The sequence below is a fragment of the Phyllobates terribilis genome, unplaced genomic scaffold, assembly GCF_046119375.1.
Source record: "Phyllobates terribilis strain yellow unplaced genomic scaffold, ASM4611937v1 Scaffold_1__5_contigs__length_1240528914, whole genome shotgun sequence".
NCBI classification, from domain to species: domain Eukaryota; kingdom Metazoa; phylum Chordata; class Amphibia; order Anura; family Dendrobatidae; genus Phyllobates; species Phyllobates terribilis.
In genome coordinates this window covers 1,128,674,450-1,128,687,671 of record NW_027362761.1, presented here as the reverse complement: position 1 = coordinate 1,128,687,671, position 13,222 = coordinate 1,128,674,450, and the positions used below count along the sequence as shown (strand labels likewise).

General features: G+C 46.0%; 1 protein-coding gene across 4 annotated transcripts in view; it reads right to left on the bottom strand.

Moving 5' to 3' along the window:
• Positions 1–13,222, bottom strand: part of LOC141161763 (uncharacterized) — a 647,860-nt gene that overhangs the window by 571,950 nt on the left and 62,688 nt on the right. The window contains exon 1 of one of the 4 annotated variants that reach the window (XM_073647080.1): positions 917–972. The exons of the other annotated variants lie outside the window; for them this stretch is intronic. The gene's annotated coding sequence lies outside the window, so the exon portion shown is untranslated. Of the gene's footprint in view, positions 1–916; positions 973–13,222 lie in introns of those variants that run through there. 4 annotated transcript variants of the gene reach the window in all.

Below are 13,222 nucleotides of genomic sequence, written 5' to 3'. Positions count from 1 at the left end.
TAACTCTGCTGCGTCACCACCAGCTCCAGAGGATCTGCACCGCAGCGGTGGCCCCATATAGCCGCATACCACAGGTGGCGTCACGAACATTATCTCTAAAAACTTTATTCACCTTTTACTTTTACCCTTTAATTAATTGATGGCCCGGGGCCACGGACTGGGTCACTGCCACCGTGACATTTGTGTTGTTCCAAGGCCAGATCCTGGACTAACTGAGTCAGATTCGCCACCTGATCACATAAAGTACCTAACGGATCCATTGGTGGGAAAAAGAAAAAATTAACGGTCAATTGTAATGTGACGCGAGTCACTACAGAAATAAAAGTCCCAGAAGAGGAGAGAAGAGACTAATATTATTGAAAGAAATATTACATAAGTACTATTTACTGGATAAATAGAGGGAGGTCAAATGATCCAAAGTCAAATCCAGAAAAATGGCGCAGTACAACAAGGAGAAGTCAGAGACGTAATCCACTACACAAGCTGGGGTCAGGAAAGCCAGAAAGACAAGGCAGTACACAGGGAGCAGACAAAAGAGTAGTAAGATAACAGGCAAATGGTCAAAATCCAGATAAGGGAAAATAGTCAGGCTGAGTCAGGCACAGAGCACAGAGAGATCAGTCCTACACAGGCAATAGCAAGTGTACAATTGACACTGGGTGAAGGAGCTAGCATGCTTTAGTGGAAAACTAATCAAGGGAAGTAAACACAGATGATTGCAGAACCGACTCAGCAAAACCAAAACAGACTGACAGCCTCCACACAATAGTAACATAGCAGACAAGGAAAGTGTGGACACCGTGACACCTGTCCTGAACAAGAGGACGATTGTCCATGCTCTCCTCCTCATCCTCATTCTCCCTTTCCTCAGGCCATCTACACTGAACAGACGTTATGAATGTTGTGTGGGTAGTACCGTCTATAGTGCAGGAAACCAACTCCTGTTCCTCCTCATGATCTTCCTTCTCTTCCGTATTAGCTCCCAATCCGCATTGAGATGAGATGAGATGAGGCTGGGCTGTGTGGCATCACCCTGTATGCTTCCTTGCTCCATCTCATTGTGCTGCGTCTGCAATGCATCCTCTTTAATTGTAAGCAGAGAGCATTTCAGAAGAGAGAGAAGCAGGATGGTGACGCTAATTATGGAGTCATCGCCGCTCACCATCTTGGTGGAGTCCTCAAAGTTTTGGAGGACGACACAGATGCCTGACATCCATGCCCACTCCTCAGTTCTTATGTGCTGAACCTGACCTGAATGCCGATGGGCGCGTTGAAGTTGGTACTCAACAACTGCCCTCTGCTGCTCACAAATCCTTCCCAACATCTGGAAGGTTCAGGTTGGTGATTTCGCACACCAGTCGGTGAGATGGAAGCTGCAAATGCTGCTGAAGCACAGCGAGGGCAGCGGTAGCTGTAGCTGACTTTCAAAAATGGGCATACATGCAGCATACTTTGACAAGCAGCTAAGAAATATCCGGTTAGGTATTGAGAAACCGCTGAACCACTAGGTTGAGCACATGGGCCAGGCATGGTACGTGTGTGAGGTTGCCTAGCTTCAGAGCCGTCACAAGGTTCCAGCCATTGTCAGACTCGACCATGTCTGGATGTAGGTTCAGCGGTGACAGCCACAGATCTGTCTGCTCTTTTACAGCTGTCAACAACTCTTCAGAGGTGTGCGTTTTGTCCCTTAAGCATATTACCTTCAGCAGTACCTGTTACCGCTTGGCTGAGGCAGTGCTGCAGTGCTTCCAGCTTCCGACTAATGTGGTCATTTCTAAGATGGAGGCTAAGGCAGAGGAGGAGATACAGGGGCTGTAGATTGACCCAGGGCCCGCAATCCTCAGCATCAGGAGTGCGTGTTCCTTCCCAGGGTCCGTCTGGGTCCCGACTTGCACTACACTGTGTTCCAAATTATTATGCAAATAATATTTTCTCAGATTTTCCCAAATTACCTATATGAATTGCAGTCATTGTAATTTTCCAGTCAAATAACTATTAGAGTACAATTGAAAGGCTTTTGTACAAACTGCCTATGATAACAGTATATTTTTAAAAAAATAAAAAACTCAAACTGCACTCAAAATGCATGTTCCAAATTATAATGCACAGCAGAGTTTTCAACCTTTTCATTTTAATAAAGAACAAAAAAATTGTCATTTTTGAAATTATAAGCATTAGCAGGTTATTACAAACTGAAATCAAACAGTTTTCAACTCAAAACTTTATTCTAGGTGATGTTACATTTTCACATAGGACCGCTTGTTCGAAAGGAGCTTCTGAACTCTCTCGTCCATTGAATTTGTCAGGTTTTGGATGGTTTCTGCTTCAATTGTTTTGCATGAGGACAGAATACCCTCCCAGAGCTGTTGCTTAGATGTGAACTGCCTCCCGCCATCATAGACACTTGCTCCAGAGGTTCTCAATGGGGTTGAGGTCAGGGGAGCATGGGGGCCACACCATAAGTTTGTCCCCTTTTATGCCCATAGCAGCCAGAGATGCAGATGTGTTATGTGCAGCATGAGACGGGGCATTATCATGCATGAAAATGATCTTGCTGGGGAATGCACGGTTCTTCTTCTTGAACCATGGAAGGAAGTGCTGTTTGAGAAACTCAACATACATTATGGAGTACATCTTTACCCCTTCAGGGATCCTAAAAGGGCCGACAATCTCTCTCCCATGATTCCAGACCAAAACATTACTCCACCTCCTCCTTGTTAGCGCCGTAGCCGTGTTTGCATGGGGTGTCCATCAACCAGCCATTCTCCACTCCATCCATCTGGACCATCGAGATCATTTCATACAGTGTGCCGTCAGCGAGATGTACCTTCCCTGGCCACAAGTACTTGTCCATGTGTCCGTGGGTAGGTGGACCTTCGCAGTAACTGCGTTGTTGAGGGCACGGCTAATGTTCTGGAACACATGCTTGTGTAATGCGGGGACGGCACACCGGGATAAATAGTGGTGGTTGGGTACCGAGTACAGAGGGACGGCCGCAGCCATCAGGTTGCGGAAAGATTCTGTCTCCACGAGCTTAAAAGGCAACACTTCAAGTGCAAGCATTCGAGAAATGTTTGAGTTTAGTAGTGTGCCTGTTCCAAGTACAGGGATAGGGACAACTGAACGCTGTGCTGGGACAAGGACGTGTACGGTGACAGTGATGGTTGCAAGTGTGCAACAACAGGTGCAGGGCAGGAGGCATCTTCGCCTGCGCCATGGACAGGGGATTGGCATGCATGCACAATAGCGGAACAAGCAGTGGTATCACCCGCAGACACTGTTTTTGGACCCTGGCGCTTGACCCACCTAGTCGGGTGCTTTGCTGTCATGTGCCTGAGCATGCTGGTGGTGGTCAAGCTAGTAGTTTTGCTGCCCCTGCTGATGATGGCCTGGCAGATGTTGCAAATGGCCTTTTTGGGGTTATCTGGACAGTCTTTAAAAAAGAACCAGACTCGGGATGACTTAACAGATGGACTGGCATCTTCCATTGTGTTGGTGTTCCGGGGAACAGTAGGCCGCCTTCTGTCTGTGGCCACCAAACTGCTTGTTCCTGCCTTTTTTGGTGCTATGCCTCCCTCCTACAGTGTGCTGCTGTCCCCGCTCTGCATGTCACCTTGCCAGATTGGGTCAGTGACTTAATCATCCACCAACTCGTCTTCCACTTCTGCACCCTGGTCCTCCTCCTGACTTTCTGACAATTGTGTCTCATCATCATCATCCACCTCTTGCGACAGTAATTGCACTTTCTCACCATCACCTTCGTGTGATCGTGGCAGCTCAAATATTTGGGCATCGCTACATGAGAGCTCCTCTTGCCCCGCTTGAAGCTGGCCAGGCGAGAGACTCCAATGTATAAATGGAAAGATGAATAGCTCTTCGGAGAGTCCAAGTGTGGGATCAGTCGTCTCCGGGCACTCTGCATGGTGGATCAGGAAGGAGGATCAGGGTGAGGAATATGTAGTTCAGACTCCCAGCTACTGAGACTTGACCGTGTGGAAGACAGGGGGTGGTGGTGGTAGTGGCAAAGTGACTGAAAGCATTATCTGCTATCCATCCAACAACCTTTTCACACTGCTCTGGCTTCAACAGTACTGTTCCGCGGCCCCCTAGTAATTGGGACAGGAAGGCAGGTCGACATAATGTGGGTGTTTGTTGTGCTCCCTCAGCAGGCACAGTTTCATCTTGCCCATGGCCTCAGCCTCTGCATGCACCATCACCATCACATCCACTTCCCTGTCCCTTGCCACGTGCTTTTATCATTTTAAATAGAGTGCAATATTTCGCACTCTCCACAAAATGTCTGTATTATTACCGCTTTTAGGCTGTGGCCGTGAAGTATAGTATTGGTCAGCGACCAAGTGTGAATAGGTTTAATAAAACACAGATGGCTGACTTTAAATGGAGCGGAATATTTGGCACACTCCACAAAATGTCTGAATTATTACAGCAGTATTATGCAATCACGTATGATGACCACTGTCTTAGGCTGTGGCCTTGTAGTATAGTATTGGTCAGCTACCAAGTGTGAATAGGTTCAATAAAACACAGATAGTTGACTTTAAACAGAATGCAATATTTGGCACGCTTCAAGAAATGTCATGATTATTACCGCAGTAATATGCGATCACGTGTGCTTCCCCAATGCAGCAATGTGAATAAAATTAAAAAATCTGCCTGTATTCTGCTAACAAGCAAATGGAGCAGTAAAATTGAGTACTGTATTGCCTTTTAAGCAAATTATCAGGATTAAGAGCAAAAAACAAAAAATTAGCCCTGATATGTAGGGCTATGGATATCAGTAACAGCAGCAGACAGAACGTGCACAGAACATGCACAGAACATGCAATGGACCCCTACTGTACTGTATACACTGCCACAAACCCTGCTTAACTGCTGCTATCACAAGTAATAATATATGCAGCTGGATTAGTCCTCAGAAGGACTGTTAGTTCCACTAGCTTGCTGTGGACTACCTATATCTAACTATTAAAATGCCAATTCTGTCCCTCATTCAGCAGCAGCTCTCCCTATGCTGCCTGTTTCTGGGGTACACTGGGAAGAGCATAGGGTCACCAGTAGTGTTGAGCGATACATTCCGATATCAGGAAATATCGTATCGGATTGGATCGGACCGATACCCAAAAAGTATCGGATATCGCCGATTCCGATACCGGAAACCAATGCAAGTCAATGGGACACAAATATCGGAATGAAAATAAACCCTTTCTTTCCTTGTAGGTTAATTCTACATGAAGTAAAACAACTAAGAATAATGTAGAATGTATTACGCGAAAAACCGGCAATTCATCAGCGGCATACACCGTTACCTGACAATTTACAACAGAAAGAATAGAATATCACACATAGATTAGATACATAGAAACATGTCAGTCACATATATAAGAAGTACAGTGACAGTGTTGATTACTGTACTTGTCATTTAGTGTAAAGGATTTATTTAAAAAAATAATTGTGTTTTCATGCACCGTCTCTTTAAAAAAGCCGGCCGGCAATTCAGCAGCGGTACCCGACAATTTATAACAGACAGAATAGAGCATCACACATAGATTAGATAGATAGAAACATGTCAGTCACATATATATGAATTACAGTGACAGTGTTGCTTACTGTACTTGTCATTTAGTGTAAAGGATTTATTTAAAAATATAATAGTGTTTTCATGCACCGTCTCTTTAAAAAAGCCGGCCGGCAATTCAGCATCTGTACCCGACAATTTAGAATAGAAGGAATAGAGAATCATACATAGATTAGATAGAAACATGTCAGTCACATATATATGAAGTACAGTGACAGTGTTGATTACTGTACTTGTCATTTAGTGTTAAAATAAAGGATTTATTTAAAAAAAAATTGGCGTGGGGTTCCCCTTAATTTTAGTCTCTAGCGGAGGTTAAGCAGACGGCTGGGGCAGATGTTTGAAGCCTGGGAAGGGGGTAATACCCACGGAGCTTCCCAGGCTACTAATATCAGCCCCCAGCTGAATACCTAGCCTTTACTAGCTATTAAAATGGGGGACTCCCTCAAAAAAATGACGTGGGGTCCCCCCTAATTTAATAGCTAGCAAAGGCTAGGCAGACAGCTGGGGGCTGATATTAATAGTCCAGGAAGGGTGCCATGAATATTGGCCCCCTCCCAGGCTAGAAACACCAGCCGTCAGCCGCCCCAGAAATGGCGCATCCATAGGATGCGCCAATTCTGGCACTTAGCCTCGCTCTTCCCACTGCCCTGTAGCGGTGGCAGTGGGGTAATAGGGTTGGGGTTGATGTCAGCTTATAATGCCAGCTGACATCAAGCCCAGGTTAGTAATGGAGAGGCGTCTATAAGACACCCCCATTACTAACCCCATAGTCAAAGTTAAAAAAAAAAACACAAACACCCAGAATAAAGTCCTTTAATTGAAATAAACACACAATTCTTTATTGTTCTAAATTAAACCATACTTACCGTCACGCCCATTCCAGCTGAAGCCAACGATCTCCTGCAATAAAAGAAAAATAATAAATAATCTCACCTCATTCACGTCACTGACAGCGTGGGAAAATTCTCACGCTGAAGCGCTGAGTGCAGGAAAATTTTCTCACGCTGTCAGTGACGTGCATGAGGTGAGCCGAGTTCATTGGACATGAACTCGGCTCATCGGGATGCCGTCACAGGGAGACACTGAGGAGCGCAAGCATGCCTGCGCTTCTCAGTGTCTGCGGGATGACAGGATGGATGGCAGCTTTCAGCAGCGGTCCAGCCTGTCATCTCGATGTAGCAGAGCTGAAGCTGTCCTGGGAACCATGGAAAGGTAAGGATGAGGTTGTTTTATTATTTTTCTTTTATTGCAGGAGATCGTTGGCTTCAGCTGGAATGGGCGTGACGGTAAGTATGGTTTAATTTAGAACAATAAAGAATTGTGTGTTTATTTCAATTAAAGGACTTTTTTCTGGGTGTTGTGTTTTTTTTAAATACTTTACTAGAAATTCATGAATTTCCTGAAATAATTAAAAAAAAATTGACGTGGGGCTTCGCACTATATTTGTGTCCAGCCAGGTACAGCAGGCAGGAACGGGCTGCGCCCAACCACCAGCTGCCTATTTGTACCTGGTTGGACACAACAATATAGGGAAGCCCTTTTTTTCTTTATTATTTCATGAATTTCATGAAATAATTTAAAAAAAAAATACGTGGGGCTTCTCCCTATTTGTGTGTCCAGCCAGGTACAACTAGGCAGCTGGGGGATGGAATCTGCAGCGCAGGGAGGCCCAAGCTTTCTGCCCCCCCCCGGTGCAAATTGCAGTCCGCAGCCATCCCGGAAAATGGCGCGTTCATAGAAGCTGGATGCTGTACCTGGCTGGCATACAAAAATATGGCAAAGCCCACGTCAAAATTTTTGGGAAAAATTAATTAAAAAATAAATAATAATTTAGGGACTGCATCTTTATTAACTCCTCAAATGTCATTTAGTGTTAAAATAAAGGATTTATTTAAAAAAAAATTGGCGTGGGATTCCCCGTAATTTTAGTCTCTAGCGGAGGTTAAGCAGACGGCTGGGGCAGATGTTTGCAGCCTGGGAAGTGGGTAATACCCACGGAGCTTCCCAGACTACTAATATCAGCCCCCAGCTGAATACCTAGCCTTTACTAGCTATTAAAATGGGGGACCCCCCCAAAAAATGATGTGGGGTACCCCCTATTTAATAGCTAGCAAAGGCTAGGCAGACAGCTGGGGGCTGATATTAATAGCCCAGGAAGGGTGCCATGAATATTGGCCCCCTCCCAGGCTAGAAACACCAGCCGTCAGTCGCCCCAGAAATGGCGCATCCATAGGATGCGCCAATTCTGGCACTTAGCCTCGCTCTTCCACGCTGCCCTGGTGCGGTGGCAGGGGGTAATAGGGTTGGGGTTCATGTCAGCGCCAGCTGCCATGAAGCCCAGGTTAGTAACGATGGGCGTCTATAAGACACCCCCATTACTAACCTACAAAGTGTTAAAAAGAAAAAACACACTACACCCAGAAAAAAATAATTTATTTGAAATAAAACACACCATTTTATTTAATTCTTAGTTTACTTAAAAAAAATAGTTACCTGTCCACGTTCCTGCGCTGATCTCCCATGCACAGCTGTCACATCTGGAGATGGTGACAGCTGTGCATGGCTGCTGTAAGCTCACGCTGCCGGGAACACGTCCGCTCCCGGCAGCGGGAGCCACTGACTGAGGTCACCGGAGTGCATTCAGGCAGCGCAGCTCCGGAGACCTCCTTTACGGCACTGCTGTACCGTGGGAATTTCTCACGATACAGCAGGGCCGTAAAGGAGCTAACCGGAGCAGCGCTGCCTGAACTCCGGCGAACCCGCTTATGCAATGACGGGGCTGCTTTACGGCCCCATCATTCTAGCGGCGGCAGCAGTTCAGAGCGGTCACATTCTATGTGGCTGCTCTAAACTGGAGATCATCGTGGGACACTAGTGGACTACTACGGAGGGGTAAGGATAAGGCTGTGGTTTATTATTTTATATTTTATTACAGGAGATCGATGGCTTCAGGGAATTAGGTGTCTAGGTGAGTATAGGTGTAGTTTTTTATTTTTTACTTTATTTTAGGTGGCGATCGGCGGGGACAGGTAATGTATAAACTAATTTATTGTAGGTAACCACTGGCCACCAATGACATGTATTTAAAATTTATTGGGGACACAGTAGAGCAATTTAAATAGCAGGATCAGGCTGATGGGAACTACTGCTCCCATCGAGCTGATCCTGCTGGCACGAGTGGACGGGGGACAGACATAGGCCGATGGGAGTAGTAGTGTCACATCGGCCTGCACGCACACACCCGCACACATCGCACAGACACCGCACACACCCGCACACATCGCACAGACACCGCACACATCGCACAGACACCGCACACACCCGCAGACATCGCACAGACACCCCGCACACACTCGCAGACACACGCACAGACACCCCGCACACACCAATCATGATGGGTCTGATCGTCTGGGAGGTGAGGCTGACCTGTGCGGCCGTGGGAAAGTTCATGTGAGTTCATGCAATGCAGTCAAGCATGAACTCACATGAACCCTCTGAGGGCACCGCGCGACTTCAAATGAACAGCTGATCGGCATCACCTGATACCTCAGCTGTTCATTTGAAATAACCGGCGGGAAAGCGCAGCACAGAACGGGAAAGCCGGCGGTGAAGTCTTTTCACTGCCGGCTTCCCCGCCCGGGTCCTTCGCTCCCCGCTCCTTGGTGCTGCGCTCCCCGCCCGGTCCTAACTTACGATCGGGATGGGAGGTGGCGAGGGGAGCGGAGGATCAGGGTGGGAGGCTGCGGGGAAGCAGTATGGGGCTGTGCGATTGTTTAAAAGCCGGCGGCTTTTTACCGCCCGCCGGCTTTTAAACGATCAGGAGAATTCTCCCACGCTGGGATGGCATTCTGATGACAGGCTGGATCTCAGCTGAGCGCTGCCATCCAGCTTGTCATCCTTCAGAGACACTGCAGAGCGCAGGCATCATGGGAACTTCCGATTCCGGTATTCGATATTGTAAAAGTATCGGAATTAAGTATCGGAATTCCGATACCGCGAATATCGGCCGATACCCGATATTTCAGTATCGGAATGCTCAACACTAGTCACCAGGTCTTATATAGACCCGATGACGCTATGCGGCCAGACAATCACTGTAATGCCAAAACCAACATGGCTATGGCATTACAGCGAGTGGCAGGCAATCCCTGCATTTTAATTGGCTCTGTAAAGAGCGCCAAACATGCGGGGAGATGTCTCGAGCTCCAGCCCGAGCATCCCGGAAATAATCGAGGAGCAGTGAGATGCTCGGGCGAGTACTGAGCAGTGACCAGCACGCTCACTCATCACTAGTCACTAGGTGTTAAACGAACATGAAAATGAAATGTGTACATCTGACAGAAGTGATGAATGTCTTTGACAGATGGCATTAGAGATGAGTGAATTTATTAGAGTGGAGTTTAATTCTATTCATATATACAAGAAAAAAAAGCTGCATTTTTGAGAATATGGATTCTTGAAATTTTTTTTGCATGGATTTAGCAAAATGGCAGCCGGCTGCCCACTATTTACCTGAACAGTACACAATCGGCAACAGTTTAAAAAATAACAAATCTTCATATTCACCTCACTGTTTTTCTGTACGTCTACTTTGCTGATAACTGATCAGAGGCAGCTCTTAGGACTGGAGTTATTTCCCCCATCACGCCGCATATTCACACTAGGCTTGGACTTTCGTCCACATGCGGGCCCAGGAGGTCACTGTGCGTCACACGTCATGATGTCATGAATGTGCGACACAGAGTCTTTTGTGGCCTGGTTGCAGCCAGAAGTCACATGCCTAAAGTGAATAGGTCGAAGATGTAGCAGTGGAAACAAGAAGATCTGATAGCGCTGCCTACCATCTGATCTTCTGGCCCTGTTCTATTTGCTGTTGTAGCTCCAGGCTGTTCAATGAGTCATGACATGCAACGTGTAAGTGGTGACTGGTGAGGTGAGAAAACATTTTTCTTTTTTGTATTTTATATATTAAGTTTATTATGATCCGGGGTCTGAAGAGACAGAGCATAATAAGGGACATTCAATTATCAGATAACAACTTCACTTCATATTGAAATTCCCAGGAAAATCTGCGTGGTTTGGCAAATTTGAATTTTTGCAGATTTGATCATCACTAGATGCCAACTGCTACTTATGTTGAAAAAAAATCTATACATTTAAAGGGACTGTCTCATGATCATCGGCAGAAGTCCATCACTCCTCAGTTTCACAGCTTCCTGATTGCTCCAACTTGATTCACAGTTCACATCAGTGGCATTGTTGCACTGCGGGCTAAAACTGTGCACTCTCTGATGCTGCAGTATGATGCACCTCTACCTCTGCAGCTTTGGAGGAGCAGAATGGAACTAAAGTTGGCTAGGATCGGGAGCTAACAGCTTGCATCAGCGAACCCAACTAGCTGCAGAGCAGTGCTGAAAATCTCAGTTATCTCCCAACTAGCTTCTCATCTACTTCTCTCAAGATAATTGAAAAAAAACAAAAACAGGAAACGTTGCTAGCAAGCATGTGCTGTTTCCCGCTCAGTTCAGCGATCTTACTTTAATCTTTGATGTACTTATTTAAATGTTTCTTTCTGTTCAAGAGAGATGTCTGAATTGTGACTACTATTTTATTATTCCTAAAATATCTCAATTACAATGACATGTGCTCTCTCAACTACAGCTTCTACCGGTCTTAACTGCATTCCAAATCTCTGTAATTATACAATGATAAACACTGCAGAACAGAAACTAACAAGTCACAACCTGCCCTTCTGAAAGTCAAAACAGAAAAATGCTAAATAATGCATGTCTCCAAGGGTCTGAAGTAAGTCTTTCAGCAGTGATATATGGGGCTAGGCAGCTATGTTTCTGAGTATACAGGATTACAGAAATTTATCTTAGGCTATGTGCCCACGATGCAGAAATGCTCCGGATTTTTCCTGAGTGTTTCTGCATCTCCCTGGCAGAAAAAACGCATGCGGACTGTACATGCGGATTGTACATGCGGATTGTACATGCGGATTGTACATGCGGATTGTACATGTGGATTGTACATGTGGATTGTATATGCGGATTTTACATGCGGATTGTACATGCGGATTGTACATGTGGATTGTACATGTGGATTGTACATGTGGATTGTACATGCGGATTTTACATGCGGATTGTACATGTGGATTGTACATGCGGATTTTACATGCGTTTTTCCTGGCAGGGACTTGCAGATGTGAAGCGTTCTTCACATGCATTTCCGCATGCGGGTTGACAAGCGCTTTCCAAGCGATTTTAGCATCACTTGGAAAGTGCTTGACAACTTGGTCACACTATATAAATCCATGCAACCGGCATGGATTTATATAGTGTGACCGTAAAGAATGGTAAAAAATAAAAAAATAAATATATACTTACTTTCTGATGGCCCCCGGAGTCATTATCCGACGCGTCTCGGCTTGCCGGCAGCTCGCGGTAGACTAAAGGACCTACCGACGTCAGCAGTCGCGTGACCCGTCACATGAGTAAATTACGTCACGGCAGGTCCTTTTCAGACCATCGCGAGTTGCCGGCAAGCCAGGATGCATCGCTATGGAGACCGGGGGCCATCAGAAGGTGAGTATAATGTATATTTTTTATTTTATTCTTTTTTTTTACAGGTACTATGGTACCCGGGTCCGGAGGAGAGTCTCCTCTTCTCCAGACCCGGGTACCATCCGCACACTGAAATGCTTGGATTCCGCATCTGCAGATGCAGTGATGCGGATTCCATGCGTTCCAATGCAAGTCAATGGCGGCGAAAGTCAATGGCACCGCGATTACGCAAAATAATTGGTAGTGCTGCGGATTTTTCCGCAATGATAATCCGCAGCGGAAATTTCCGCAGCATGTGCACAGCACACTCGGATTATCATTGGAGAACATGGCAGACCTTCTACCAAGCGGTTTTTAAGCGTTTCTGCAGCGAAATTGCCGCTGCAGAAACGCTTAAAAAACGCATAGTGGGCACACAGTCTTATAGCTTCTTTCATGGAAGCATATTTGTCATCTGTATTTCATCCATTTTATATGGATAGAAATAAAGTGCTAACGTAAACCAATATGGTTATTCACTAGTGATGAGTGAGCGTGCTCGACACGGCTTAGTACTCGCCCGAGCATCTCACTGTTCGACATACTCGGCGAGTATTTCTGGGTTGCTCGGCCGGATTTTGGGTCGCCGCCCTGCATGTTTGGCGCTCTTTAGAGAGCCAATGAACATGCAGGGATTGCTTTCCACACACTGTAATGCTGTAGCCATGTTAGTTGTGGCATTACAGTGATTGACTGGCCGCATAGCGTCATCGGGTCTATATAAGACCTGGTGACCCTTTGCTCGTCACAGTCTAACCCGGAAACCGGCAGAGTAGGGAGAGATGCTGCTGAGCTAGGGACAGAATTGGCAGTGTAATAGATATAAGTATTCCACACCAGGATACATATCCATCTGAACTAACAGTCCTTCTGAGGACTAATTCAGCTGTATATAATCAGTGCTAGGCAGGCAGGCAGTGTATGTGGCAGACTGCCGTGTTTGATACAGCACAAGAGGGTCCATTGAAAGTCCTGTCTGCTGCTGCTGTAATAATTACAGATATTTCTAGACTAAGCC